This window comes from Macaca fascicularis, chromosome 19 (genome assembly GCF_037993035.2).
Source record: "Macaca fascicularis isolate 582-1 chromosome 19, T2T-MFA8v1.1".
NCBI classification, from domain to species: Eukaryota; Metazoa; Chordata; class Mammalia; order Primates; family Cercopithecidae; genus Macaca; species Macaca fascicularis.
This window is the reverse complement of record NC_088393.1, coordinates 55,220,799-55,227,849: the sequence shown is the minus strand read 5'-3', so window position 1 is coordinate 55,227,849 and position 7,051 is coordinate 55,220,799. Positions and strand designations below refer to the sequence as shown.

General features: G+C 47.5%; 1 long non-coding RNA gene across 1 annotated transcript; it reads right to left on the bottom strand.

Moving 5' to 3' along the window:
• Window positions 1-3,248: 3,248 nt before the first annotated feature.
• On the bottom strand, window positions 3,249-6,688 carry LOC141409115 (uncharacterized). The gene is made up of 2 exons (XR_012427758.1): window positions 6,568-6,688; window positions 3,249-3,583 (listed from the first exon to the last, which is right to left on the bottom strand). It is a non-coding gene; the product is annotated as an uncharacterized lncRNA (long non-coding RNA).
• Window positions 6,689-7,051: the final 363 nt, after the last annotated feature.

The window sequence follows — 7,051 nt, the reverse complement described above, 5'->3', positions numbered from 1 at the left end:
TTTACCAACATTAAGAAAAATGACAGATAATGATGAACAAAAACTGCAGTGGCAAAATAGTGGGTATGTGGGTATTTATTAGAACATTTAGCTGAGTGAGGAGGCTCCTGCTTGTAATCCCAGCACTTTGGGAGGTTGAGGTGGGTGGATCACTTAAGGTCAGGAGTTCAAGACCAGTCTGACCAGTCTGACCAAGTGAAACTTCGTCTCTACCAAAAATACAGAAATTAGCTGGCATGGTGGTGGGAGCCTATAAACCCAGCTACTTGGGAGACTGAGGCAGGAAAATTGTTGGAACCTGGGAGTTGGAGGTTGCAGTGAGCCAAGATCACACTATTGCACTCTAGCCTGGGTGACAGAGTAAGACTCTGTCTCAAACAAACAAACAAAAAGTAATCAAATAAATACTCCAAAAGAAGGCAGGAAAAGAGAAACAGGGAAACAAATGGTAGACCTAAATTCAACCATGTTAATAATTCTAAGACATATTATGAGAAAGGGGAGCCAGTTATGGGAAGACGTCGCATCCTCTACCAAAGGGATGGCCATGCACTGCAGTGAAGGCAAAGCAGGGCTTTGGCCTGGGTGTGAACACTCTCTGCATGGCCTTTGCCCTGCTCACAAATATTTAAGCATGGAGACAAATAGAGGTTCTTTTATTTATTTATTTTTTTTGTGTGACAGAACTTCACTCATTTTGCCCAGGATGGAGTGCAGTGGCACAATTTCGGCTCACCACAACCTCCGCCTCCTGGGTTCAAGTGATTCTTCTGCTTCAGCCTCTCAAGTAGCTGGGATTACAGGCATGCGCCACCTTGCCCGGCTAATTTTGTATTTTTAGTAGAGACGGGGTTTCTCCATGTTAGTCAAGATAGTCTCAAACTCCCAACCTCAGGTGATCTGCCCACCTTGGCCTCCCAAAATGCTGGGATTACAGGCATGAGCCACTGCGCCCAGCCTCCTTTTTTTTGTTTTTTTGTTTTTTCTTTGAGACTGAGTCTTGCTGTGTCGCCCAGGGTGGACTGCAGTGGCGTGATTCTCACTGCAACCTCTGCCTCCCAAGTTCAAGCAGTTCTCCTGCCTCAGCCTCTCGAGTAGTTGGGATTACAGGCATGAGCTACTGCGCCCAGCCACCTAGATGTTTTTTCTAAACATGATATTCTTCATATTTATCCTGTTTGGGATTCACTGAGCCTTTAACATCTGTAGATTTTTGGCTGGGCCTGTTGGCTCACACCTGTAATCCCAGCACTTCGGGAAGCCAAAGCGGGTGGATCACTTGAGGTCAGCAGTTCGGGACCAGCCTGGTCAACATGGTGAAATCCCATCTATACTAAAAATATAAAAATTAGTTGGGTGTGGTGGTGGGCACCTGTAATCCCAGCTACTTGGGAGGGTGAGGCAGGAGAATCACTTGAACCCAGGAGGTGGAGGTTGCAGTGAGCCGAGATCACACCACTGCACTCCAGCCTGGGTGTCAAGAGTGAAACTCCAGCTGGTCATGGTGGCTCACGCCTGTAATCCCAGCACTTTGGGAGGCCGAGGCGGGCGGATCACAGCGTCAGGAGATTGACACCATCCTGGCTAACATGGTGAAATTCCGTCTCTACTAAAAATACAAAAAAAAATTAGCCGGGCGTGGTGGCAGGCGCCTGTAGTCCCAGCTACTCAGGAGGCTGAGGCAGGAGAACTGAAGAAGAATGGCGTGAACCCAGGAGGCGGAGCTTGCAGTGAGCTGAGATGCGCCACTGCACTCCAGCCTGGGCAACACAGTGAGACTCCATCTCAAAAAAAAAAAAAAAAAAAAAAAGAGTGAAACTCCATCTCAAAATAAATAAATAAAAAGTAAAAAAATTGTAAATTAAAAAATTAGCTGGGTGTGGCGGTGTGCACCTATAATCCCAGCTACTTGGGAGGCTGAGGTGGGAGAATTGCTCGATCCCAGGAGGTGGAGGTTGCAGTGAGCCGAGATCATGCCACTGCACTACAGCCTGGGCGATAGAGTGAGACTCCATCTCAAAAAAAAAAAAAAAAAAAGAAAAGAAAGAAAAGTACCAGCCAGATGCAGTAGCTCACATCTGTAATCACAGTACTTTAGGAGGCTGAGGTAAGAGGGTCACTTGAGGCCAGAGGTTAAGCCTGGGCAACACAGTGAGATCTCATGGCTACTAAAAATATGTATATAACTTTTTTGAGATGGAGTTTCACTCTTGTTGCCTAGGCCAGAGTGCAATTGCATGATCTTGGCTCACTAAAACCTCCACCTCCAAGGTTCAAGCGATTTTCCTGCCTCAGCCTCCAGAGTAGCTAGGATTACACGCATGTGGACCACACGTAGCTAATTTTTGTATTTTCAGTAGAGATGAGGTTTCACCGTGTTGGTCAGGCTGGTCTGGTGACTGCTGACCTCAGGTGATCCAGCCACCTTGACCTCCCAAAGTGTTGGGATTACAGGTGTCAACCACTGCACCCAGCCAATAATTTTTAAAAAGTTAGCCAGGGCGAAAAAATTAGCCAGGTATGGTGGTGCCTGCTTGTGGTCCCAGTTACTCAAGAGACTGAGGTGGGAGACTCACTTTGAGCCCTGAAGATCAAGATTTCAGTGAGCCATGATTGGACACCCCTGCACTCCAGCCTGGGCGACCAAGTACGACCCTGTCACTAAAACAAAACAAAACAAAACTGGCCAGGCACGGTGTCTCACACCTGTAATCCCAGCACTTTGGGAGGCTGAGGAGGGTGGATCATGAGGTTGGGAGTTCGAGACCAGACTGGCCAATATGGTGAAACCCCATCTCTACTAAAAATACAACAAAAATTAGCCAGGCATGGTGGTGGATGCCTATGGTCCCAGCTGCTCAGGAGGCTGAGGCAGAGGAGTTGCTTGAACCTGGGAGGTGGAGGTTTCGGTGAGCCGAGATCACGCCACTGCACTCCAGCCTGCGCAACAGAACGAGACTCTATCTCAAAAAACAAAACAAAAACCAACAAAAACCAACTTCTAAAATGCATTTATATACTCGCTAACCCTGGAACTTGGCTTTGGGAAGTCTTTCCTAAGTGTGCACAAAGAAAACAAGCTCAACGTCACTCAGCAGCAGACTGATTCAATAGTTAATGGTTCACCCGTTTTGGTTTTGGAATTTGATGCATGAGATATAAGGATCTCTGAGACATACTGAGAAAAAAGTACATTGGAGAAAAATAGTTATTTCTGAATACGTAAAATAGCAGCTAACATTGGGCAATTTTGACTCAAAGAATGAATTTATTTTTTAATCCTCACATATCTAAGGAATGTACCATTATTCTACCTATTTTAGAGATGGGGCAACAGAAAGTAGTGTGGCGAGGGTCACATGGTTAAGTGGTAGAATCTAGGTTTGAACATGGCAGTCTGGAAGGATTCACTCTCAACAGTTACCAGGGGTGACCTCCAGGGAGTGGATATGAAAGTGGATACAGCTAGCCGGGCGCAGTGGCTCATACCTGTAATCCCAGCACTTTGGGAGGCCGAGACAGGCAGATCATGAGGTCAGAAGATCGAGACCATCCTGGCTAACACGGTGAAACCCCATCTCTACTAAAAATACAAAAAAAAAAAAAAATTAGCCGGGTGTGGTGGCGGTTGCCTGTAACCCCAGCTACTCGGGAGGCTGAGGCAAGACAATTGTTTGGACCTGGGAGGCAGAGGTTGCAGTGAGCCGGTGATTGTGCCACTGCACTCCAGCCTGGGTGACAGAGTGAGACTCCATCTCAAAAAAAAAAAAAAAAAAAAAAAGTGGATTCAGTACAGCTAGGCTGGGCGTGGTGGCTCACACCTATAATCCCAGCATTTTGGGTGCTGAGGCAGGTGGATTACTTTAGGTCAGGAATTCAAGACCAGCCAGGGCAACATGGTGAAACCCTGTCTACTAAAAGTATAAAAATTAGCTGGGCATGTTGGCGGGGGCCTGTAATCCCAGCTACTTGGGAGGCTGAGATAGGAGAATCGCTTGAACCCAGGAGGCGGAGGTTGCAGTGAGCCAAGATCGCACCATTGCACTCTAGCCTGGGTGACAGAGCAAGACTTGTCTCAAAAAAAAAAAAGGATACAGCTAACATGTCCAAAAAGCATCTCATATTTCTCTCCAAAATACAGTTTAGCTGTGAAGTCAGCTGCTACTATTATGTGGCCAACATTGTGCTGACAGGCTGTGCCCTGCAGCGGAGAGGAATCTTCTCTTTATACTTGTATATTGCTTGAATATTTTACAAGCTTAGAAACCAAATCCACCCACCCTTCTGGACCTAGTTGAAGGCCCTCTTTCATGAAGGCCGACATGATGCTTTTCAGTGACTACTGGATCTCAGGGACTTGTGAAGGGAAAGTCCAAAATCTTATTCCCACTGAGCGAACAAGCCGTGCCACTACATGAATCTCTACTGAGTACCCCGCATTATGGCCTTCCCAATCAACGCCATTTCCATCTCTCCCTTGCTTGTGACGTGAGGCTGTTTCCTTATCTCCAGCACAGGCGGAGAACAGCATCTACCCCCATGGGGTTGCTGTGGGGATTCCAACTCAAAGAACAAGGACTCTGAAAAGTACCAGGCAGGTTGCATGCGTATAATGACCGTTAACTGTTATCATTAAACTTGTCACCTGCAACCTAAGCCATCTCTTCCACACCTGTAACGAGCTAATAGAACATATGTCGGCCGGGCGCGGTGGCTCACGCCTGTAATCCCAGCACTTTGGGAGGCCGAGGCGGGCGGATCACAAGGTCAGGAGATCGAGACCACGGTGAAACCCCGTCTCTACTAAAAAATACAAAAAATTAGCCGGGCGCGGTTGTGGGCGCCTGTAGTCCCAGCTACTCGGGAGGCTGAGGCAGGAGAATGGCGTGAACCCGGGAGGCGGAGCTTGCAGTGAGCCGAGATTGCGCCACTGCACTCCAGCCTGGGCGACAGAGCGAGACTCCGTCTCAAAAAAAAAAAAAAAAAAAAAAAAAAAAAAAAAAAACATATGCCAAGATAACTTTTTTTTTTTTTTTTTTTTTTTGAGATAGTCTCGCTCTGTTGCCCAGGCTGGAGTGCAGTGGCGCAGTCTCAGCTCACTGCAACCTCCACCTCCCATCGGGCTCAAGCAATTCTCTTGCCTCAGCCTCCTGAGTAGCTGGATTATAGTCGCACACCACCATGCCTAGCTAATTTTTGTATTTTTTTTAGTAGATATGGGGTATCACTGTGTTGGTCAGGCTGGTGTTGAACTCCTGCCCTTGTGATCCGCCTGCCTCAGCCTCCCAAAGTGCTGAGATTTTTTTTCTTTTTTGAGACAGTATCTCGCATTGTCACCTAGGCTTCAGTGCAGTGGCGAAATGCAGGTCGTTTCAGCCTCAAACTCTTGGGCTCAAGTGATCCTCCTGCCCCAGTCTCCCAAGCAGCTGTGACCATAGGCACAAGCCACCATACTCAGCTATTTCTTTTTTTGTGGAGATGGGGTCTTGCTTTGTTTCCCAAGTTAGTCTCGAACTCTTGGGCTGAAATGATTCTCCCACCTCAGCCTCCTACCACGCCTGACCAACTGAAGATTTCTTTTTTGAGATGGAGGATTGCACTGTCACCTGGGCTGGAGTGCAGTGATGCGATCTCGGCTCATTGTAACCTCCACCTCCCGGGTTCCAGTGATTTTCCTCTCAGCCTCAGCCTCCCCAGTAGCTGAGATTACAGGCACCCGCCACCATGCCTGGTTAATTTTTTTGTATTTTTAGTAGAAATGGGGTTTCACTATGTTGGCCAGGCTGGTCTCGAACTTCTGACCTCATGATCTGCCCATCTCAGCCTCCCAAAATGCTGGATTACAGGTGTGAGCCACCACGCCTGGCCTTTTTTTTTTTTTTAATGATCAATACAAACATCATGTGGGAGTTTATGAAATTTGTAGAAACTAGGTATTTCTTGCCTGGGGCTGGCAGCTTTCCCCTCGATTCCTGAGGGGTCCTCTGGGTGACTTAGTCTCTGCCATTAGAGGTACAGGGCAGAAAAGTTTGAAGCTTCTGGGGATTCTACAGTTTTGTTTTTATCAATCCAGACCCACCTGCTCCCCCTTGTGACCCAGGCTGCACATTACAGTCAAGAGTGTAATTAGCTCAAAATTTAAAGACCATGTGAATTCAGGCCGGGCGCGGTGGCTCAAGCCTGTAATCCCAGCACTTTGGGAGGCCGAGACGGGCGGATCATGAGGTCAGGAGATCGAGACCATCCTGGCTAACACGGTGAAACCCTGTCTCTACTAAAAAATACAAAAAACTAGCCGGGCGAAGTGGCGGGCGCCTGTAGTCCCAGCTACTTGGGAGGCTGAGGCAGGAGAATGGCGTGTACCCGGGAGGCGGAGCTTGCAGTGAGCTGAGATCCGGCCACTGCACTCCAGCCTGGGCGACAGAGCATGACTCCGTCTCAAAAAAAAAAAAAAAAAAAAAAGACCATGTGAAATTCATGCAGCAATGTTAACTGCTGACCCTGACACCACTGATTGCACTAAAGGTGGCCAGACATGGATCCCTTCCGAAATGCAGCCCGACTCACCTCTGGTGGGAGCAGGTGATGCAGGGTTGAGGAACGGAAGCCCTCCTATAGTGGAGACCAGTTTTCTCCCCAACTGACTGCTGTGGGATTGGAATAGGAGAGACTGATTTATTGAAACATCACACAATTTACATAAAGAAGAAACAGGAGCAAGAGTGGGGTGAACTGGAACGTGCTTTGGCTGCATCAAGGCAAACCTGGTCTTCCAATAAAAGCTCTGACCCGTAGCGGCTGTGGGACTTGGGGCATATTAAGCATCACTTTTGACTTCCTTTTATTATTATAATTCTTGTCACTGAAAATAGCCACTATTTAGCTGAATTACCCATTAGACAACTGGAGCCAGAAGCTTCTACACACTCTAGAATGTGAACAATTTAACTCTTGCTGCATCACCCAGAAAAAATGGTGGCAGGAATGGTGAGAGAGAGGAGGAATCTCTGAGTTAAGAGTCTCAAGGGAGATTTCTTCAGGTCTGAAAAGG